General features: G+C 38.4%; 1 long non-coding RNA gene across 2 annotated transcripts; it reads right to left on the bottom strand.

Moving 5' to 3' along the window:
- Positions 1 to 958: 958 nt before the first annotated feature.
- Positions 959 to 18,731, bottom strand: LOC105871249 (uncharacterized). 2 transcript variants are annotated; one of them, XR_012920011.1, is made up of 5 exons: positions 18,609 to 18,731; positions 15,343 to 15,440; positions 5,800 to 5,859; positions 5,474 to 5,632; positions 959 to 1,999 (listed from the first exon to the last, which is right to left on the bottom strand). It is a non-coding gene; the product is annotated as an uncharacterized LOC105871249 (long non-coding RNA). The 2 variants fall into 2 exon arrangements; XR_012920012.1 differs by lacking the exon at positions 5,800 to 5,859.
- Between the last annotated feature and the right edge of the window lie 5,563 nt (positions 18,732 to 24,294).

A 24,294-nucleotide genomic window follows, 5' to 3' on the forward strand; every position in this document is an offset into this window, starting at 1 on the left:
TTTGTTACACATAAGGGGACTGAAATTCAGAAGGTTAAGTACTTTCTTAAATCATATAACTAATAAGTAGAATAGCCAAAAAGCTTAAATACTTTTTTTTGGCACACCTACATGTGGAAACTTTGCTTAAACAATTGAATATTTGGTTTTAACTATATTCTCCAATTATTACTGAAAAAAAAAAAAAAAGTGGCCTGGATGTAGTAGCCATCGAATTTCCTAACTACCATAAAATTAAGAAATTCTTTAGCAAGCAAAATATTGCTTTTTGAATAAAAACAATCTATTATGTTTAGAGGGGCTTGTAGCATATCTTAAAATAATTGGTACCATATCAGAGCTGAGGATCATGGAGAATCACAATGTTGACAGCCTTGTCTGGCAAATAAACAAATAAATAACGTATAAAAAAAATTTTACTCTTATGACTAGGTTTTTGTCCTTAAGACTGAATTATATTCTTCTCCTAAACTTTAACCTTCTGAAGTACAGAATCTCTGTAAGATTAATATTTTTATCTACAAAATTCATTGCACAGTTCTCAGAATAGATGCTTAAAATATGCTTATTCACTTGTACGGTATTCCAGTAATAGTTGTAGCCTGTGAATAAAAGAATAAAAGCATTTGCATGGTGTCTCAGAGTTTATAAATCACCTTCACAAATGATGTTTTAGGTATCATCATTATTATTATATTCCATATAATATATATAAACTAAAGTTGAGAAAACTATAAATGGTTTCTCAAGATGACGAGGTTATTAAATGCCATATCTTAATGAGCCCAACGTGTATCTTTCCACGCCAGATCCTATGATCTTGCCTGTGTGCCATCGCAGACTTTGCTGAATTAATGGTCGCATCAATCAGTCAGTCAATCAATGAAACCATCGGAAAATGAACAGTGAAATCATGTTGTAAAGCAACCAGCTAATTGATGATCAAGTGCCAAGGTTATCATTTATGTGTTCTTTATTTTTTTTTCAGACAAGAATGAGGCAGATGACAAACAAAAACACAAAAACATGACCAATAAAACCCAGATTCCACCAAAAATAATAGTCAAGAACACGTCTCTAGCACGATCCACATTGTTGTCAGGGGAATGTACGTATATTTGCACTCAAACAGGTTCATACGTGCTTGCTTGATGCAAAGGACTCACCAAGAGCTGAAGGGTTTGGCATCACAGTCCAAGTGGTTTCTTGTTGGCAATGGACATTGTCATCATAAGGCTGGATTTAACTTCAGAAGTACTGCGGTGCCATCTGGCTCCAAAGAGCAAATCTATTTTTATAATATCAAATTTGCAATAAGGGAAAACTACACACATGCTCAGAGTTGGAGGAGCTTCCATTTTTAACACGACTGACTTTCACTGGTCTTCCTGGGGGCCTCACACTGGGTGGGCTCTTTTCCTCTGCTCCGGGCCTTATCTCTGTTAAGTTGTATGATTAGGATCCCAAAGTCACCGAACAAACAGGGTAGGGTTCTCCATAACAGACCTTTTGTTCGTATACATTTCACTGGCTTTCGTTCGAGAAGTCAGAGAGTGGCTATCATCTCCACACTAATAATATCCTTCAGTAAATGATAAAGTCAAGTCCAAAGTAAACGGAGAAGCTTTATCAGCATGTCAAAGCTATCCCCTTACAGCTCTGTACTTGCCAACTGTGCATCCTTTTCCTAGACAAAGACTTGATGCACATTAAAAGGCACTTACCAGAGTGGGTGTTTGTTTGCCAAAGGAGAGCAGCCTGCCCTCTGATTCCAGGCACCTCGATTGTCACTCTCATCAGAGGAAGAGAGGGATACTTTACAGCCAGGCTCCTGCCTTGATGATCTCTTCAATCGAGGCAGGGGGAGAGTCAGAGCTTCCTGCCAAGTTATTCCTTCTCTTTCTCCTTGTTTATGCTAACTGATGGACTTCTCAGAGGGAAAGTATATTTCTCACTGTGAATAGAGGGTACGCTGTGGTCGACCAGTTACTCTTCCACCCTGTTGTCAGAGAAGATGAGTCAAAAGGGATTTGTACACCCAGTTAATTCTGACAGATGGCCCTTCCCCTGTATTCTGAGAGAAGTTCAAAATCATTCCACGTTTCCCTCCAATCCCAAATTAAGCAAATTAGCACACTGGCCCTAATTGTCAGCAAGCAGATTTCACGAAAACGGACACAGCGAAAAAGATGAAAGATGCAAAAGATTTAGAAAGACCCATATCTCACCTCATTTACAATTCTGCACCTCTGCTCACACTGTTGACATACAAATGATATTTATCTATAAAGCGGTGGAAACAGTGATCATTTTTCCTTTCCTTTCCTTTGCTATTTTTGTATGCATGTGATTTATCACCCTGTGACCAGGAAAGGTTGCTGTATGCAGGTATATACTTATACAATTTGTGCAAACGAATATGTGACTATATAGAATATATATTCATCATACACCCAAATAGCCTGTGGGTCTGTGTAGCCCGCAACAGGAACAATGGAGTCCGCCTACCTTGAGAAATAACAATATGTTGCAGATTTTCTTGGCTTTTTTTGCAATTGTACACAAACACTCCCCTGGGAGTGGATGGCTCAGGGAAGGTGTGATGGGATATGAAGCCTTTCGTCATAAAATCCCCATATAAAAATCCTGCTAAGATTGATGGGGACTGAAGTGTGTGTAACACTGTTGCTGTGTTGGTTTCATTCCAAACACAGCATGCTTCTGCATGATCTGTCATTGCCATCAGACCTGAAGGAAAGAAAAGCATCAGAGAGAAACCTCTCATTGCCACCTATAGGCTGCAGACGGAAGGTCCAGGTGACAGCTGCATGGCTGTGGGAAGCAGCGGGAAGAGATGTTCTGGAAGTCTCCAGTTCGTATTCACATTTCCACGGCCTCATTTCTTTCAAAAAGCATTCCGTGTGCCAGCATTGGGCCGGATTGTTGTGAAGAATGCAAAGGCGACAAAGGAACATATTCCTCATCTTTGGGAGCACATGTTCTCAGGACTTGACAGATGCTTGGGACAAAGAGGCCTTCCTGGAGGAGGTGGTATTTGAACCCTGCTAAGTTCTCTAAAGGACCAATAGGCACTTTCCAGGTAGAAGAGAGGGACTGCATTCCAGGTCAGAAAAATGGCATAAGCAAAAAGGGCACCCATGTGGAAAATATACTATGTGTTCAAGAAAACACAAAAAGTTCTATGTGCCTCTGGAAATGTGCCTACACTACATATCAAGGTGGCATGGGGGCGGTGCTGAAAAGGGGAGTCACACTGTATAAGGAAGAGTCAGACTTAAAAAGGCCCCAAGTGCCATGCTATGGTACTTGGAGTTTATTCTAGAATCAAGATCACTTCCTCTTCTGAAACCACAGTGTCACTTGATCAGGGGACTATTGCTGACCCATTTGGGCCACAAATGCAGTTATTAGTAGCCTGACCGTCAAAGTGAGAAACAACAGATTGAGAGAGACAACCGTGATGAAAAGGAGGATATGGCATCATGCTCCAAACTCTGCCACATTGCTCCAAATCATCAATTTCTATAAATGTAAACTCCGTGCCATTCTGAAATTGTCATCGTGCCAGCATTTGTCCCTCTTAAATGGGATCAGTGTTTGCAAAGAATGAGAACGCTTACTATTCCACCATTGTACTTGACATATTTTGGGGTGTCTATCTAACTCACACTTTTCCCTTCCTTGGAAACTTCCCCTCAGCCCAGGAAAGGTCCCTCAGTGGCCATGTGTGAGTTTTATCATCCTGCTTCTTTGGACACTATCTTGGGTGAGACCCAAGTTAGGCCAATCAGGTTCTCTTTTTAAGGAATGTCTTTATTTTAACAGAGAAATACTGGGAGCTGAGCTAACTAATAGTATGTCTCAAGAGAAAGTTCCCAGAATCAATTGCCCTTTGAGGTCCCATGACTGACATGTTTCTACTCTTTCCGAGGCCATTTGATTCAGTTCCTCCATAACACCTTCCGTATCCTTACATCCTTTTTTTTTTAAGCTAGCTCAAGTTCTTTTATGCTGATAGAAAACCAAAGAAACCACCAATACAGTTTGTTTTATTTTTATCTTTTATTTTCTTAATCAGTATAAATCTTCTTGGTGATTTATTTTCCCTTGACAGATAATGATGAATTCCCAAGAGAAAAAAAAAATGCCCTATTTATTTTAAGAGCAATTGCATGAGAGGACAGAAACCATCCAGCCAAAAATTAGATTTTAAGTTCCCTGAGGAAAGTGACTATATCATGCATGTTTTTGGTATCACTCCTATACAATGCCATGGAGTAGTAAATAACTAGCTAATTCCATCATTCTACCACTCACCAAGTTGGGCCTATAAAAGGCCCAATTGTTTATAAAGATGATTTCGCTCAGTAATTTACCCAAAGCAAGATCCTAATAACCAAAATCTTAAGAATTGGGGAGATGTATCCATTTCTGCATTTAAGTTCACACATATGGAGCTGGCTTTGTCTGTTTCATTAATGAGCTTAAGAACAACCAGTTGCATTTTGCATCTACCTAACAGCTCAAAGAGAATTCTGAGCATTGCCAACATCTTCATAAACTAGCTTTGTCATTAGAGATAAGTTGTATTCAAAGAAGACATTCGGTAGCTCTCACAGTGGCTCAGTTTTCCAAATGAAAAGGTTTGCCCATCAGTGTGATTCCTTCTGCCCTCCCAGCTTCCCTCTTCCTGAGCCACCATCTGGATAGAGATGCATCAAGGCATTGCCAAAAACTGCTTCATCCAATGATAGGTGTCACTCCATGACAGCATCCATAGATTAAGCTGTTATTCAAGGGTGGCAACAGGGCCAGAAGAAAGGGTTCTATAGACTTTAGATCTGGTAGTGATGGAGATCTGGTGGTTGAGCTATGTATGGTTTATAGGCCAGCCAAACTGATTCGCATACACCCTAATCTTTCTGTCCAATGAACCTCTGTGATTGGAGAGAATCAAGAGCGAACATCTTGCCAATGTCCAGGTACCTGAGACAAGGAGCTTGGAAAGCCTTTGCTGATTAGGCAGCTATGACATAGTTCAAGTAAAAATGCAAGTGTCAATTCTGTAATCTCACTGAGGAATGAAATATTACCAGCTATCATCCGTTATAACGATTAATTCTGCCATCTCACTTTTGAAAGCGTTTCAGTTCCGAATCTCCTTCCCCTCCATCAGAGAGAGTAGGAGATATGTTGAGAGAAGATTGTTAAATCCCAAGCTGTGCAATTTTATCTGGCCATCTGAGTCACTCAGAAAGCCCCAAGTGCTCTTCTTTTACATGTATTATAACAAAACAAATTATTCTGGTGTCGCAGACCTTGAATACCTACTAACCTTGATAAGCACTTACATCTAAACAAAAAGAGAATCAATTTGCATTTTCCTTTCTGCTGGCTAACATAATGCTTCATTTTACAGTTGCCATTAAGGGTTATTGCTATCTTTACATACCACATTAGGCAGTTTTGTGTCCATTGTTCATGCATAGTTCCATCAGAATGTTTCAGGTTGAAGGCATTTTCACAATGATGTTGCTTTTGTCCTGCTCCAATGCTATTATCTTGAATGTGTTTATCCCAACAGGTCTCTTCAAGACCTGAAAACTGTCCTCTGTGAAAACATGTCAGTCATCACTTTCACTCACAACTGGAATTAATGCTCAAGGTCTGGAGGCATGTGTGTGCAGGCACATGCACACACACACACACACACACATGCCCTCGAGCACACACACACACACACACACACACACACACACACACACACACTCGGCTTACCTGGGTGGCCAGATATGTAAAGCTGCAAAGCTTCTTGGATTGACCTTAAAGAATTAAAACCTGCATAGGCAGAAGAAACCCCTTGAATAAACCATCGAATTTCAAACCATCTCGCCAGGCCGACAAAAGCTTCAAACCATGCCATGCTCAGCCTTTGAATTAGCATTTTCTGTTCTGATCTCTGGCCTTTTAATTTTCTGGGGCAGAGGAAACAAACCACAAGCATTCATTAAGCAAACATGTATGTATAGGAAGAAATGGGAAGCATATTCCTTCTGGAAACCACAAATTCTTCAGTTAGAATAATTGAGAAATGGCCACTGGCAGGTAGAATAACACAATTATTATAGACGTAACCTTTTGGGAGGTAAAAACAGAAAGTCTTAACTTAGAAAGATAGATGCACTCAGTGAAAAAGAATGATCACCAAAGACCCATTTCACAATGTAAAAGCACATAAGGAGTGGCTGCAGAACACCATTCCAACATTGACAAATAGCTTGGTCAGAGATCAAAAATTAAAGCGTAAAATATTGATATTTTAAAATTGAGTTTTCATAATAAAAAACACAAAAGAACCATTTTCTCTGGCATATTTGGCAACCACATTTCAGTGCATATTCAGCTATTTTTCACTCTGCCTTAGTCCTGAACTCCTTTTATGTCCTGGTTCTATTTTACATCGATAAAGAGTATGTCTAGAATATTTTTTACGTTTGCAAAAACCTGAATCTTGAATGCCAAATACTTAATTTCTTCATTACTGATGAATCACATTGTGTCATGAAGGAACTAGCTTCTGAGCTCCTAATGGACAGAAAAAGTATCTTTAAGTTTTGTCCAGGGCCTTGTGTGAGGCAGTTAATGATGATGGAGGAGATGCTGATAAATAAAAGTAACATAAACACTGGCAGAACTATTGATCCTTGGAATATATGGGCATCCCCCAAAGAGTTTAGAATTTAATAGCACTCCACTCAGAAACTATAGGCAGATACTTTATGTGTAGTCCAGTGAAAGGGAAGAAAATCCCTATTTATAAAACAAGGAAATGTGGGCTCTTAGCTAGTGTCTGGAGGAAGCCCTGGAAAAGAAGATGTGAATGAGGTCTTGCACGTATTCTGTAGGATTTTACGATCTGGGATGGTGTGGACAGGAAGGCATAATACAGTAAATAAGTGTTTAATTCTCTTGTACAAGTGTAAAAATTATTTTGATACTACTATCTCCTTAATCCTTGTGATTTTCTTTTGAGCCTCGTGTTACTTATAAGCTTAGTCTACACTGGGACATTTTGGGACATTGGGAGATTACATGAGAGTCAGGCAAGGAGGCTAAACATGGAATTCCAGTTTCCCTAATCCTAGCATTCAACATCAGGGAGAGCTGTGATATTCCACAGGGTCATTACAGGAGTGCAGGTGGCCCATGGGTATTTCTAAATTCCTCCCCAACGACTGCAAGACCCAAGCAAGACTGCTTAATTTAACTGTGCTTGCTTCACCTCTAAGCTCTACCTCAGGTCAGCAATGCCCCTTAAAAGAGGGGAAGAATATTTATGGAATTCCATAAACAGCAATTCAAAAAATCTGAAGACCAAGTCCCTGTCATTCAGAATTTCTCTATGTCTGTAGTGCACCCTCTTGTCACAATGCTAAATGAAAGTTCACTAAAGAAGGTAGGGAAACATTCACTCTGGTAAAATGGCAGTGATTTTTTTCAGAAATAAAAATACTTTTATGTTGACTCGTAGCTCCACCTAGGACTTTAATAAAGTTTAAGCCGAATAAAAAATTGTTTAGGGGTGAATATTTGTATCATCCAAAGACTTTTCCTTTTACAAAAGAGTTCCCTACAGAATGCTCCTAAATGGTGAACTCTCCTGGTGCCTTTAAATGGTTGTTTACAGATCATTAACTACCCACAGAAAGGCTGGTGCAGAAAAACTGCCAAAGTATGAGAATTTCCCATTGATTAACCAAAATTTAAGGGAAGAATGCCTGAGAGATGGAATTCAGTTTGCCAGAAATAAATTTTCATAATGAATTTTGCAATGTAAAATTGTATGTGAGTCATCCTCATATAAGATTTCTTCCTTGCAGGCAAACAGAAACCAAATTTTAAGGTTATTATTTTTAATGCTGAAATATTTGGGCATTATATGCAAATATTACAGTTTGCCAAACTATTACCCAAGTGGTGGCATTTAAGTGGTTTCCAAGTTTTTTTAGTTCCATATATAACACTATTATTAATATCCTAGTACACAAAGTTTTGTCCCCACTTCTGCTTAACTCCTTAAGAGTGACTTATAAAAGTAGAACTTATGGATAAATTGCACACAATTTTTTAATGTTCTTGGTGCAAATTTATCAAATGCTTTTCAGACTTCTAGCATACAATTCCTTTACCGCAAGGCCTTCTTACTAAGTCTTCATCAGAAGTTGAGTATGAGAACATTTTGAAAATGGTTCTTAAAGTTTTAGTTGAAAATATTATTTTTTGTGATTTATTTTAAAATACTTTGAATACAATTGAAGTTGAACGCACCATTATTTTGATTGTTCTTTGTATTTCCTCCTGTATTCTCAATACTTTTTTTATTGATTTGTATGAGTTCTTCACATATTAAGGATAACAATTTTCCTTTCTTATCAGTCATAAGTATTTTCTTCTACTTAGATGTTTGCATGTTAATTTTGTTTGTGGAACTTTTAACGTGTGTTTTTTATTGTTTTTCATCAGTTTTGACTTAGAAAATCTTTTCCCCAGAAACCACGCAAAGAAGTCATTTATGTTTTCTTCTATTGTTTTCTGTGATTTTTTAAGTGCCTTTCCCAGCTGGATAAGTAAGGCCACTCTCATAATCTCTGGAATACTGTTTTCTCCTTCATAACGGGGAAGTACGAACTATTTTGCAGAGTTCTTCGCATTCTATAAAATGACAATTGAAAGCTCTTTGTTCTTAGAAGGTGACAAAAATGGAAGTCAAATAATAAATATAGCCAACAAAATCTGACATGCCAAAAATAATTCCAACATATCTTGGCCAAGCAAAGCAAAGCAAAACACATCTTCACTAGCTTTAAACAGCATAGAAGTCAATATGTTTTGGCCAAATGTAAAATAATTAAATTTTATATGACCTTCTTCTTTGAACCAAACTTTATGGTGATCTTTACCCTTTTATGTTTGTTGTTTTTGTTTTTCTCAAAAAACCTCCTACAAAAAAATGTGCAAGTAGAGGTTGCCATGTCCCGGAGATGAGCTGATTTTTCTGAACTCTTTGCACTCGTGATCTTAAGAAAAGATTTTCTCCCCCACAATCCACCACTCCCATTCCCTTCTCACTGCCCAGTTTAATGTGACTTGGACTGTCTTCTCATGTCCCCAGCTCCTATATGAATCATTTTCAGCACTGAGTTCTGATCATTATATACAAGGTCACTTTTTAATTAGAACAATATAGTAAAACATATGCTCAGAAGATAAATGAGGTACAAAGCTAGCTGTGCTACAGTGAACCCTTTTATTGGAAAGCCCTTAAAAATAATAAGCGTCATGTATAGTCCAGGGGCCTTTGCAACATATTTCAGTACAGCAAAGTGCCTGCCATAGTGAATGAATGCCCTGTTATAGTGAACAATCATTTGGCAGCATAGGTTATTTTAATGGACACATCACTTTAAACGAAGCCTTCGCCATCTGTTCTGCCCTCTAATTACAGATGCAAAAAGAACATAATTCACAATTGCATCATAAAAAAGTAAGATATAAGTGATTTAAATGCATGTGTATCTTCTTTATTCAATGCAGCATGCAGCTGTTATGTTGTTTTCATGTTTCAAACACAAATGAGGATAGAAATCGCTCTTCTCTGATGGAGTGAATTCCCTGTTACAGGACATTTTGGGGTGTAAATAAACGTAAAAATGTGTGCTCTCATAATACCTTCACATCAAACGAGAAGGCAAAGCTATTCTGTATGGTACTCTGTGATCTGGTACCACGTGTGATGAAGTGCATCTTTATGTTGAAACCTAATTTTCAGTTGATTTTTTTATCGGGCTTTGGCATTTCAATAACAGCTCACATAAGTGTACTTTCCTATTATAACCAGGAAATGTAAATGGATTGTTATAGCAAAGAAATCCTCTTTCAGAATAAGGTGAGTATACTCATCACTGCAATATTAAAGAGGCAACCATTGGCATGAGCCCGTTATTTCTTACATGAACCATTCTGATTACCCAAGACTGACTCTTTGGAAAAGAATAAGCCAAAAAGTGGAACTCCTTCCTTTATTCCTAACGTCTAAAAAATGCTTCTTCAAGACTTCCTTGTGGATTTCCAATTTAACAAATACTCATTTGGGGGAGACTATATGCAAGCTTCAAGGTGAACTTAACTCCTCATTGAGAATCTGTAAAACGTCCACTGTTATTTGGTACCGACAACATCATAATGTTTCCAGAATATAATTTTGCCTCTTAAAGAAAAAATTTGTTAAATTCATTCTATGTAGCTCAGTTTGCTTTTGAACAATGAAGTTAGATTGCAAAATAAAATTTTAATTAAGTAAAATATTTACTTCATAGAGCAAACTGCTTGGGGGTGGTGCTAAAATAATGAATTGATTGGCGGAGAGTACAAACAAATATCTTAAACAGCCATACAGATTATTTAAAATTCCATGCTGTAGCCCTGTTGGTGATAAGAAAATATTGCCCTGCTAAAGTTCTTCTCTCAGCTTTGCTATGGTCTTGCTAAGAATGATTTATACTTCACATAGTCATTGCTAATAAACAGGAGTTTGGAAGGTGTATGTGAAGTACTTTAAAAAGTTATTCTCCACCACCAGTATAATTTGCATTTCTAATTTGCCTAGCAACAATTTTATTTTCACAGATTAATCAGAACTAAACAATAGTTGGAATAGTCTAAGTATCAACATTGTAATTATCATATCCAAAATGTATAAATGTATAAGATTGTATATGTACGCATTGTAGCCAATATATAAACTTATAAATGTGTAAATTATTTATGGACATATATATGAATATATACAACAGAGACAATAGTCAGCAAAACATAGTACACCCAGATCAACTGTTTACATGTAGCAGTGCCTCACGTTGGTCAAGTCCTGTGCAGACTGTTAGATATTGTACATGTTCACTCTGCACACCATTTACAAAGAATTGAAGCATGAGACTAACCTGGATTGTCCTTGAGAGGTTATATCAGAAGACAATAATTTTTAGGAGGTCTTCCCAAATTCTAAAATTTCTATAGTGAGTAGTTACTAATTTTTTGGATAGCCAGAAATGTTTATATTTTAAAGTCCAAAACGGAAAAGATTTTGAGTGGCGAGGTGTCCTGATTCATTTTCAAACCTACTGTTGAATTTGTGTTCTCACGAGACTTGATTCTAGTTGGTGTAGACCCAGTTTATCATTTCCCTTGTTCACAGATTGATTAAAATCATAAATAACCAATGAATTCATTTATATCAATTACTTCATAAAATAGCTTGGTAACAACTATTATTCATGAAAATTATGACCATTTTTAAGAAGAAAAAATAGCACAGGATCAGAAATTCTCATCAAAATCACCGGAACATTGCCTTATGTTTCAGTGGCACTCTTAAGAAAGTACTAGAGGGACACTTCTTTATTCCAGGCATTCCGTAAGCTCAGCTAGTAGCAATAGGAGAGAAGGACAATGAATTAAAAAATAAAGTGTGTTAATCATTTTAAACTTTATTTTGAGATCATATTTCTTCTACCTCTTTCCGATTTTTAATTAAGAAATAAACGATGAACTAGGAAAACTCATGTTGCTTTCCTTACACTGATTTTTATTTTACTTCTTAGTGAACTTTGAAGTCTGTTTAAGAATGTTTGAACTGTAGCTTGAAAATGGGTTTGAGGAAAAATTTTTGGAAAATAGTTAAGAAAATCCATTAAATATAATTTTTAGGATTTTGTTCTTTTTCCTTTTTTAACTCAATTAACCAGTTGAGTGGGTTTACCTTCAAAATGCAGACTATATACTGGGTAAACCCATACTGTAGACCATTAGGGTTGATCAAACATAAAAATGTACAAATCCAGTGTTATCAACCCATATATACATTTTTAACTTTTATTTTTTAAGTTCTTTTTGTTATAGACAATACGTTTTACTAAAAAGAATGAGTTACATGAAAGATGAACTGAAACAAACCATAACCATGTACTTGATAATTCATCCGCACCCAAAACTCTACATTGTTTTTACTTCAAGAGAATTCAGGGGGGGAAATGCCAAATCAATATTTTTGAACATGCAGCTTTCTGGACAAGAATGTCTCAATAGTTATTATTCAAAATGATTAGTTCTCTTTATTTAAATATGTGTCATTTGCCCTTGGAAAGAACAAATGACTCACCAGCAAAATATATTTTACCTTGACTCTGTTTTTCCTTTAAATTGCAAATAACTTCTCTTTTCTAATGCAGTTTTTAATTGCATTTAATTTAAAGAACAAACTGATTTGTAAAAAACTTCTGATCAACCATAAATTCAATTTTAGTTTAGACATTTCAGGGCTTTTACTTGCTAGTAACTTTAAAATGAACTTAAAAATAATTGTATTTATTGAATAGAATGTAAATGGAATCCACTTTTGGATCGAGGATGCTGATGGAAGGTCAAATCAGGAGTGAGGGGAGGTATGTCCAGGTAGTCATAGATACTTTCTCCAAGCAGAGAACAACCACATCCTCCCCCACTCGAAAGAATGTCACATATGATGCATGAGAAGGGATGACACCCACTTGTATATTAATGAAGTACATCTGCCTTTGCTCTGAAAGGATTAGCTAGTTCTCATACTATAAGTCCTCTCCTAAGATCACCCAATAATATTAGTACTGGAACCATGTCATGATTTTGATCACTGATATCCACTGACATTTAGAGATACATGGACAGGAGTTGATGATGATGATGATGATGATGATGATGATGATGGTGAAAATGGTAATGGTGATGATGATGATGATGTTCATGATGGTGATGATGGTGATGACCATGAACATGATGATGAGGATGACAATGATAATATTTAATGCTTATAATATATAACACTACCATGTGCTATACTCTGTTCTAATTACTTTACTTTTATTATTCCATTTAATCTTCTCAACAACGCTGTGAGAAAGTCACTGGCACATCAAAAAAGTCACACCACCAGAATGAGAAACTCTAGAAAACAGCAATAGTTCTGTGAAAATCTTTAGCAGCTCACATCAGGTCACCTATACCAGCCTTAATCCTTTCCATTGTAAATCAAACCCTGCTTAGCTAGTACTTCTAAATAGAATCAATGGAGAAAAACAGGTCCAAAAAATTTCATAATAAACTGAAACCCAAAAATATGATCACTGTAATAATATTGGTGGGTACATAGTGTATATACTAAGCAACCTAATTCTCAACAATTGAAGTAGCAGACTAACTCAAAGTATATAACTAGGACAGTAATAAGAACCAAAAACAAAAAGCTTAAATGCAGCATCTCTGTACTGAAAGTAACAAAAGTCAATTAATATTCACTCAATATACACTTGCTATGTGTAAAGCATCGGATTAAATGATGTAACAGAAAAAGTTAATATCCATCCTCAAGGAGCTTAAGATCTGGTTAGAGCGCAACATGAGCTCATAGAACTATAATAATATCAGACTAAAAAAGTAGCATTTCTAATTCATTAAACGGAAAATACCAAATAACTTTCCTCTTCGTTTATAACCTCTTTTACAATCCCTCTCCCAACTGGATGGCAGTCATCCTCCTGCTGGGCTTCCATAATCTGTCAGAGCTCCATTAAAATATGTGCCTCATCATACTAAGCCTCTCTACACCTCTATTTTCACATCTATGAAATGGAATACTTAGTACCAATTTCATAGGGTTACTGTAGAATTAAATGAGTCAATGGACAATACATTGCTCAAAATATTTCTTGGCACATAAGAAACAATCAATGATAACCAGTGATAATGTTATTATTGATAATACCCATGTCTTTATCCAATTTTCTGACCCGATATATAATCTTCATGTGATTGTGTTCATGATTCTAAGAAGCCCCAGAAGACTGTATTCGATATTTTAATGTGTTTTCTCAAATGAGAATAGTGATGTATATGGTAAATGCTAACGGTGCATTAGTGTCCAGAGAGAAAGTATCCACAGGGCTCTTATGGGGGTCTTACAGGTTTCAAGGCAGTCTTGCAGAGGAATTGAATTGAAATGTATGAGGGAATAAAAAGTGGAAAAACAAGGTTGAAGCATAAGTCATAGAAGCATATAGAGAAGAGAGGTAGCTGCAGCAGCAAATTATATTAGGTAAGTGAGGAAAAAGAAAACTCAGGGGGTTACTGCAGTAGTTTAGGCATAAAAATCTGAGATCCTTCACTAAATGGGGCAACAGAAATAGAAAGGATAAAATCAGGTCATAGAAGGAAGAAAGAATCAATAGGATTAGATCACTGTTAACACACAGGAAGCAAGAGAAAAAGAGAAGAAAAAAATTCAGAAGCAAGGCTAAATTTTTGAGTTTGGACAACAAAGACAGTAAGAATAATGCAAAAGGGGAAATGAAAGGAAATCAGAGCCCTAAGCAGAGACAGGCATTGAGTTTGAGGTAGATCAATGTTGAGATTTGCAGGTTGTCAAATTGGACGTGTTTACTAAGTTATTATCATGTGAGGTTGAATCACGGAGGAGAAAACAAAGCTAGAGAACTAGAACCAAAAATTGGTTCTCTCATTCAATTGATCCCTGTCTGTGTAAAGTTGGCATCAAGGTTCATAAGTAGTCATAAGCCTTTAACAGAAATCTCTTGGTGCCAACATCAGCAAGAAGAGCAATGAAACCAATTCAACCTTTCTTTTTCTGATTATGCACCCACACCCTTGGTTTTACTTAGTTTCCTTGCATAGAGGAAGTCCTTCTGCCTTAGGATCAAAAAAGAAGATCTTTTCTTTTTATCTGCACCAATAGTCTAGCTCTCAGAGATAAAGTGAATGAGGGACAAAGGAAGGGCTGACCTGCTCAAACCAGCTCCCAGGACACAGAATACGGTCACAGTGGCACCCACAGCCTGTATTGGCATAAATACAAAAGGATTGATATGCCCATTTTACCTAAAGGTTTTGTATCATGCAACTAGAACTAGAGTTTTTGTCAGGAAGCATTACAACACCTTCAAATAAGCCAGAATGCAAATGTTTATTTAAAGGAATTTTTAAAACTCGGACTCATGTTGGGGACATCAGGCCAATCGCTGAATCCCATGGGGCCATCTACATGCCGAAGCCACTGCCTGGAAAGTCAGTTTTTAATGGTGCGGTCACAAAACTATGTGTCCTCAAGTGGAACTAAGAAAACTCCAAAGACACATCAATTCCAATTCCATGACACAGGCCTAAAAATAGAGTGGAGGAAATGCCTAATCGTGGATACACGTCAAATTCACTGACCTTTCTAGTATCTTAAATGAGATTATACTCTTCAATGTCCAGTTGTTTTCTTAAACGCTGTCTCATTTGTTTTCCATGATTACTTATAATGCAGGTCACTGTTAGGGAGCAAGAGAGAAAGAGAAAAAAAATCATTCAAACCTAAGTCTAGTTTGACCATTTTACAGATAAGAAAATTGAGGGAGGTGAAATTGTTGCCCCAGTTCAATTAAGAAGGCACAGACCAGAGCTGAGGTCTCCCCAGAACCCAATCCATGATTTTCCCATAGCCTCATTACTTCTCAGGTAGAAGATCTTCAGAAGAAAATATTGAGACTTTTTCAACTGCAGAGTCTGCAGGATAACCCAGGGTGGTGAGATCTTCCCGTGCTTTGAGTCAAGGCACAGCAAGTAAATGGGGTGGGGAAGAGAAGTAGGAGAAACGAGTCCAGTTACTTTCTGTTGGTGAGGAGAGGGGCTTAGAATGTTCCCTCTCTACCTTAGGCATTCACTGACACTAAACGCCTGTGGGACCACGTGCCTTTTGGAGAGCAGTGGGCCAGAAGAGGTGTACGTGGACACAGAAAAACACAGCAAATTTTCTATTAATAGTAGCTCATGTCTCACCATCATAGGAAAATTTTTCAGATGAAGCTCTAACCTTTTCTCTTTCCTACTCTTCCAAACTGGGGTTTCTGGATTTGGTATCCAGCTATTTTTTTTTTTTTTCTCTGCTACAAAGAAGCTTAGCACTTCATGTCTGAGAGCTGCCAAATGACACTCTACATTCCAGAGCCCAGAGAATGGTAGAGCTAAAGAGCCAATGGCCTTGAGACCAGGAAGGGGACAGTCCACCAGGCAGAGGCAGATGGGCACAATTAGCTTCACACCACTATTTCCCCAGAAACCAGGCCTGGGCTATGAAGATGGGAGGGGGTGGCATTCTGAGATAACTAGTAGGCTAGTTACAACAATCAAGGCTCTACTTATGCAAAAATAAACATAAGTATACCCTACAAATAATGAACTCAGGAATTCCAAAGGTAAAACAGAAGACAATTGCTGAAATCCTTCTTCAGAACATGAAGCATTTACCAATACGTCAAAATTATTGCCACATGACCATTTAAAAGCAAACCATGGCAAGTTACACAAAAGACTTTAAGTTCATGAGTAAATGCATCAGCTACAGTGTTTTCCTAAAGAGAAGGTTAAACCTCTATGAATGTGAAGCTCATCAGTACTTTCTCTATTTTCAAGAAACTTGTTGCCCAACTTGCAACTATTAGTTTTGGGGGTAGATGTGTTTACTTAAAAGATTCATAGAAAAGATCCAATCTCAAATCCTTTCTTATCAAAGGAGAGATCTTTAAGTCTTAGCTTCAAGCAGTGTTCTCTAGAATGAAATTGTAGCAGAGTTGTAGAGAATGAAGTTTTTGAAATACCTCGGATCTGTAATTTCTCAAGTATATGCTCAAATAATGCAGTGAGGTGTCATAAGCAGAACGGAGTTCTAAACTTGGAAACTTGACGGGGGGACGAGAGGGAAAATGCAGCCAAATGTTAAAACCAGCTAATGTGTGATTGATCTGAGTTCCACGGTTGGTGGTTAAATAGAGCTCTCCTCTGGCATTTATGTCTCAGCTCTGACTTTTCCTCAGCCTGGATAAGGGGCCTGTAGGTATTTGAGCCTCCACACCTCCCTCGCTCTGCACGTAAAATACTTTTGGATGCCTCTTCAGAGCCTGATGCTCTAAGCTCTTGGCGTCCACTCTGCACATGGAGAGGCCTGACTGGAGACAGATGCTGATGACTGCAGATGGCTCAGACATTATCTTCCAGTGAGTCTCTCCAGAGAGGGAAAAGACAGAACCAGAGTGGCACTCTGAAGTCAGAGGACTTAGGATGACTTTCAGGCAGGGCTATCTTTCTGCAGCCCAACTAACTTGGCCGTAACCTCTCAATGGGCTCTGTGTCCCATATTTCAATTCTTTCTTCCTAGACACAAAAACAAAAACACAAAAGAATTTACCTATGCTGATGCTCAAATAACAACTAATTATCATAACAACCAAGTGCAATAGACCACACAGCTGATGTGTTCCTGCCTTCAGCACCTAAGATCCTTGAATTCTTGCATTATTAATACTAAATGCTTGTCTTAAAGTCTGTTACTGAAAGGTTCTCAGGGAAGCATTTTGCCTTGTGGACTTGTAATAATCAGAAAGATATCATGGTGGTTTTTAAAAATCTTTTAAATAATATAATTGCACATGTTTTCAGTCTTGCTTCCTGCATCCATTTTATTCTCCCTCTAGGACCATTTCCAGGGATCTTGAGAAAATGAAAGAAACCACTGTGACCAAGCTGGAATGCATGAAAACCATACCACCTTCTCACAGAGGACAAGCAACAGGTCCCACGAATGACTCCACACTGGTCCCTCATCTACTCCTTCCTTGAAGCCTCATGTCCAGTCTGCACCCTCACGAGGATGCCAGCCCAACCTTACCCTTGCTCTCTGGCAAAAGGAAAGAGAGTTATACCTCCTGGGGCCCCGATGTGAGGCCTGGGAGGAAATGTTGTCTTTCTGGAAATAGCAAAATTGTGTGACTACATTAAAGTCAACACTATTTATCTTCACCTCTTGTCCTATGGGCTAACAAAGGGGCACCACTGTTAGGCCCAGCCCCCGTGCACAGCTGCAATAGAAAGAAGGCAGGGACTGGTACTTTCAAGTGTCAACCTTTTGTGCCGACTACTAGTTTATGAGGCTGATGTCAAGCATTGCAGTCAATGAAGTCTTTGTCCTAGGTGTACAGGGCAGGACAGTGGAAAAACTGCCCTCTCTTATATCCCAGGCCCATCCATCTTCCCTTCACCCTGTTTCTCAACTTTTCTGGCTCTTGAGCCGACAGAGAGAGGATCCCTCCTGGGTTAATGTACTGGAAAATTGCTCTGCATGTATATGAGGAGGTCCCTTCCAAATGAAAGAAAAAAGAAAGGAAAAAAAAAAAGAACTGGGAAGAAGAGTCATTTTTCCCACTGAACTTGTTGGCCTTATGCTTGTGGGTCTGACCCTGATTTAGAAAATCTCAATGTCCTGCTAGGAGGTTTATTGTGAAGTTTGGCAGAACGCACTTCCGATTGAATTTTTTTTTTTATTATCTATAATCACAAAGTGGTTTTGAACAGCTCCCATCACCCACCCCACCACCAACTACCCTGACCCCAAATGTGCGTGTGTGCACACACACACATACTCACACACATGCCCAAGCCCTTACCTTTGAAGAGGCCCATCCACTCACGTCCAGTTTGCCTTGGAACAATCTATTCTCCTCCTTGGAGCTGGTTTCCCCAAGGCAATTCCCTATAAATAGCAAACATGTTGTTTTCATACAGCTACATGGAAGGTTGGATTGTGTGAACTTTGCTGTGTGTGGAACCCAGAGGAGGCTGTGTTACGTGATATCACGCACTTGCTTATTTTAACTTTTTTCCAGCTAAAAATAACATCCTCTATCTCAAACCTTCTTCTCCCACTCCCGTGTTTTATTCCCTTATGGGAAGATTTAAGCTAAAACAAAACATCACGTGAATGGTTAAGGCATCAACCGTGAATGCTCCTGAAATAAAGGCCTGCAGTGGCACCAAGAGATTTTATAAAAACTGAGCCGAGTCCTTCTGGAAACTTCCATCCAAAAAATCATGGGAAATGGGAACACAAAAGTCTGGGTAATTGTAACCAATACAAAATATGCACTTTAGAAGCCATCAGACACACAGCCAGTGTTCTTTCAGAAAATAAAGAAAAAAAAAAATTAGCAATTTAGTACATTTTCTTTTTCCTTTAGCCTGCATTCCAGAAATTACTTTATGCTTCTAATTGATTTTTAAGTTGGCCACAGAAATTAGAGGTGGGGCGATATTTATACGTAAAACTCTACTTCTTGGGTTGAGAGGAGAAAATAAAAACTGGGATTTTTCAAGGAGAATGTATGTAGAAGCATAAAAGTGATTCAATTTTAAAAAGTTAATGAAAGAGTGGAATCGATGTTCAGAGCTCAATGTCCCCTGGATGGTGTGTGCTGTCCTCATATTGACTTTAATTCCCTCCTAATTGAATGACCAAATTGTCTTTCCTGTTAGGAGGCTGATTGCACAATTACAACGGACTTTATATTCTGGTTATGATGTCAAAAGCCTAGGAGTTTCTGTGAAATGATTCAATTCTAGCACATAAAGAATTTTCTGGGTTTCTTTTTTTTTTTTCCTCTCTTCATCTTTCCCATTCTATACTTTCCACCCAGATTATTCCCCATCGAAATCCAACTTTCTTTTCTGTAGTTTCAAATGCTGTCCCACCAACAACCGTGGGGCTCATTTAAATATTTAGCAAGATTATAAAAAGAAATGGGGTGTAGCTGACAAATCACGCCCAGGAGAGGGCAGTGGGGTGGGTGTGTGTGTGTGGGGGGGTGTTAAGTCAAACACAAATGTTAATAGGAACCCCTAATCTCTTAGCCTGTCCCCTTTTGTAGAAGGAGGTCAGGAGCACTTGGTCCACAGGCCTGCTCCCTAAAGACCCTTAACAAGCAGATGTTACTGTAACATGCTCAGGGAATCAAGCATAAATATGACCTTTGACCCCGGCTGTCAGCTGATCCACTGAGTCTCTTAGAAATATACTCTTAACTTTTCTAAACTCCCACTCTTTCCCACCAGCCCCCTCCGCCCGGCCCGGCGCCTCCGCCTCGGGTTTCTATGCCTGTGGCTCTTGCTCCGGAGCTTGCACAGTTGCTCTCAGCGTGACCTTTCTCTTCACGGAGGTCAAAGGCCCCAGACCTCGGGCGGGCCTCTTTTCTTGCTAAAGGCCAGCTGATGAATCATTCCCAACTTGAAGGGAACAGAGGAAAGGGGAGGGCTCCCAAGGCCTTTTGAGAGAAACAACTGTGGTCTATACATCAGCATTTACACTGTTCTGACACTTCCAAAACTCACGTTCCTCTCTGGGAACCACAGGGCGAAGGGACCCGAGCAGGGACAGGGAGGTCTCACCAACCAGGATGGAATAAACAAGAGCAAGAACCTGATACCTTCGAGGCTGTGTAATGGGACGCTGTCCAGGAGAGAAAGAGAGAGAGAGAGAGAGAGAGAGAGAGAGAGAGAGAGAGAGAGAGAGAGAGAGAGATGCAGGCCCTATTCAACACACACAAATCCTCCCTCCAGATTTCAGTTTCCACAGCCACAAAGCAAGAGAAAGAGATGACATGCATGTGCTTTTCCCCCACTGCAATGAGAGTTTGGTCAAGAGGATTTTGATGAACAATTCAGAATTCTCTTGCTTATAATTTAGAAAAATATAAATATTTTAATTTTTTAAAAGAAACCGTATGTATGTCGCCTTTAAGACAAGCCCACATGGGTAGAATGGGGAGGGTGGGGGTGGGTTCGGAAGCTATGACAGCTGCCTGAATTATCTAGAAGGCATTTAATTTTGTATTGCTTTATCTATCTTATATATGATGTTCTGGTTTTGACTTTTAATCTGTGAGCAATACATATTTTATCTGAGGTCATCCAGGGAGTCCTCGTGGCCTCACAGGAGAGCAAGTGTTTGGAATGGGTGCTGAGGAGCACAGGGTGCTGGAGTTAGGGCTCACCCAGCCCATTGCTCAGGTCCCCAAAGGAAAGGAGCCCTAAGGAGGGTCCTAAGGCGAGCCATGGCTACCGCACTGCCTGGACCAGAGCCTGATTTTATGGTTTAGAATCCACCAGGTCTACAGGTCTTCCAGGAATTAACTGTTGTGATTTCTCTTTTACCATTTCAAGAAATTCAAAGAAGAGCTAAGAAACAAGCTCTGCTACCCAACATAATGTGGGTTTAGAAAAAAATTTGATTCATATTGTCTGTTGCAAAGCTTTTTTAAAATGGCTTCAAATTAGGCTTTACCAACTTCAAATTTCTCCTATTAAATTGTTTTTTGTAAGATGTAAAATGAAAAATGGAATTATATTTCTATCTTTGCTTAGAAAATATGTTAATGCACAGAAATGCTATCATGCTTGCTTTCTCTTTCCATCCCTTTTTTGCTTCTTCATTTGTCCTTTTGGAGGTTTTTTGTGGGGAGCAGTGGGGGAATGGAAAACATGCTGGGGATGTTATTTTCCAGACATTAGTATAAAAAATATAAGCTGAGAGAGCGAGGAAACTAGTTATGCTCAGAATCTCTGTTACTGGGCAAGGCAGCCCACAAATGGCACCTCTTCCCCATTTCTATTTTGGTAACTTTCTACTGCCTTCATCTAAGTTCTTAAGATTTTTCTTCCAAACATCAAACCACTAAAGATTATGTTCCCTTGCTTCTCTGATGGCATCTTGCTCAGGATAGTTGCCTAACTCAGGAATTCCCAAGCTTGGCTAATTATCGGAAACACCTGATGGTTTGAAAAACATGCATATTTCTGGACCAGATCTCATTTTAACTAAATAAGAATGTCTATGGATTTTTCTAGGGAATATGTGTGTTTATATATTATCCAGGTAATTCTCCTTTTAAACTAATAATTATGCAACTTGACAAATAAAATCTATATGTGGCCGGGCGCAGTGGCTCACGCCTGTAGTCCTAGCTCTCTGGGAGGCCGAGACGGGCGGATTGCTTGAGTTCAGGAGTTCGAAACCAGCCTGAGCAAGAGTGAGACCCCGTCTCTACTATAAATGGAAAGAAATTAATTGGCCAACTAAAAATATACACAAAAAATTAGCCGGGCATGGTGGCACATGCCTGTAGTCCCAGCTACTCGGGAGGCTGAGGCAGGAGGATCGCTTGAGCCCAGGAGTTTGAGGTTGCTGTGAGCTAGGCTGATGCCATGGCACTCACTCTAGCCTGGGCAACAAAGTGAGACTCTGTCTCAAAAAAAAAAAATCTATATGTTTATTAATATGTACAAGAGGCTTTGAAATATGTATATATCTGAGAATGGCTAAACCTAGGTAATTCATGTATGCATTATTTCACCTATCATTTTTTGGAGTGAGAATACTTAAAACCTATTGTCTAACCAATTTTCAAGAATACATTACAGTACATTGTTATTAACTGTAGTTACCATGTTGTACGACAGATCTCTTGAACTTACTCCTTCTATCTAACAAATTTTCTATCTTTTGATCAACATCTCTCCAACGTCCTTCCCCACCCCACCTCAGCTTCTGGTAGCCACCATTCTACTCTCTGTTCCTATGCGTTTTAGATTCCACAAAGAAGTGAGACCATGCGGTATCTGTCTTTCCATGCTGGGCTTATTTCACTTAACATAATGTCTTCCAGGTTCAGCCACGTTGTCACAAATAACAGGATTTTTTTCTTTTTAACGGCTGAATAGTATCCCATTATGTACATACCCCACATTTTCTTTATTCATTCATCTCCTGATGGGCACTTAGGTTGATTCCCTATCTTGGCTATTGTAAATAAATCTGCGATGGACATGAGGAATACAGACATTTCTCCAACTTACTGATTTCATATCCATTGGATATGTACCCAGAAGTGGGATTGTTGGATCATATGATAATTCTATTTTAAATTTTTGGAAGAACCTCTGTACTGTTTTCTGTAATGGCTGCTCTAAATTACAATCCCACCAAAAACGTGTAAGAGTTCCCTTTACTCCACATTCTCATTAACACTTGCTATCCTTCATATTTTTTGTAATAGCCATTCTGACTGGAGTGAGGCGGTATCTCATTGTAGTTTTGATTTTCATTCCTCTGATTATTAATGATGTTGAGCATTTGTTCATATACCTGTTGGTCATGTATATATCTTCTTCTGAGAAATGTCAGTTCAAGCCCTTTGCCCATTTTTTAGCTGCATGATCAGCTAAGTTTGAAATTGACTCCTCTAAATAATTGCCAAGTTCAATGGCACAACCATGGCTATAGAATGATGTGTTCTTTTGCAATAAAATATATGTATCAGTCATCCCCTTATACTTGGCTGAACTTTCCAGAGCCATAAATTGAAGACTGAATTACCACTTAAGACTTCCACTGTTAGTTCAAATCCTTACCACTATTTCCATTTTTCTAACTCCAAGAGGTTTCCTTATTTCAATGTATTAAAATAAAGATCTGATCATGTCTTTATCTTCTTGATGCTAACATGCTGATTGGGGCCTCTTTCCATTCTTCTTCATGGCTCTACCCTCTGGAGAAGAAGAAAAATCCCAGGAAATAAAATCTCTCCATATTAATAAGCCATCTGCTGCCTCCAAGATGGTATCACTGACAATGGATCACCAAAAGAACCATGGTTTTAAATCAATTCACAAAAAATACATCTCTAAAGGATCATATCCCTGGTTTTTCCAGATTTACCTATTTAGCATTAACTTTTTACAGGTCAATATCATTAGCCATATTCTCCACTGTATTTTACTAAGAGAATGCCACCATGTCATCTTTCATTCTCTTAGGCAGATGGCTTCCCATTCTGGTGTCTTGGCCCAAGGTTCAGTTCAGCATATGCAAGAAGTCTTCCTTCCTCTCCTTCTTGCTCTTTTTCTCTTGTCCCACCTCCATCCACTGTTTCTTTAAAATCTCCTAACTTGGACACAACTCTGATCCTAGCCATGATTGATCCCATCTGGAAGATAGGGGACTATCACACCTTGAACTCTATATTTAACTACATCACATAGTTGTTCATTTATATTAATTAAAAACAAATTTTTTAAAAGTATACAGTGGCTATAACCTTTAAACCTATATATCTAGTAAGACTTTTATATACCTATATACCTGATAAGAGTTTTCATTCTACTAGGATAGATTAGGCAGAACATAGATAAACATAAAATAAGATAATAAGAAGAAAGTGTCATGACAGAGGTACTAACCAACTGTTACAAGAGCTTGGAGGATGTTATTATTTGAATTATGTCTTAAATAAGACTTAAGAA

The sequence above is a fragment of the Microcebus murinus genome, chromosome 7, assembly GCF_040939455.1.
Source record: "Microcebus murinus isolate Inina chromosome 7, M.murinus_Inina_mat1.0, whole genome shotgun sequence".
Classification (NCBI taxonomy): Eukaryota; Metazoa; Chordata; class Mammalia; order Primates; family Cheirogaleidae; genus Microcebus; species Microcebus murinus.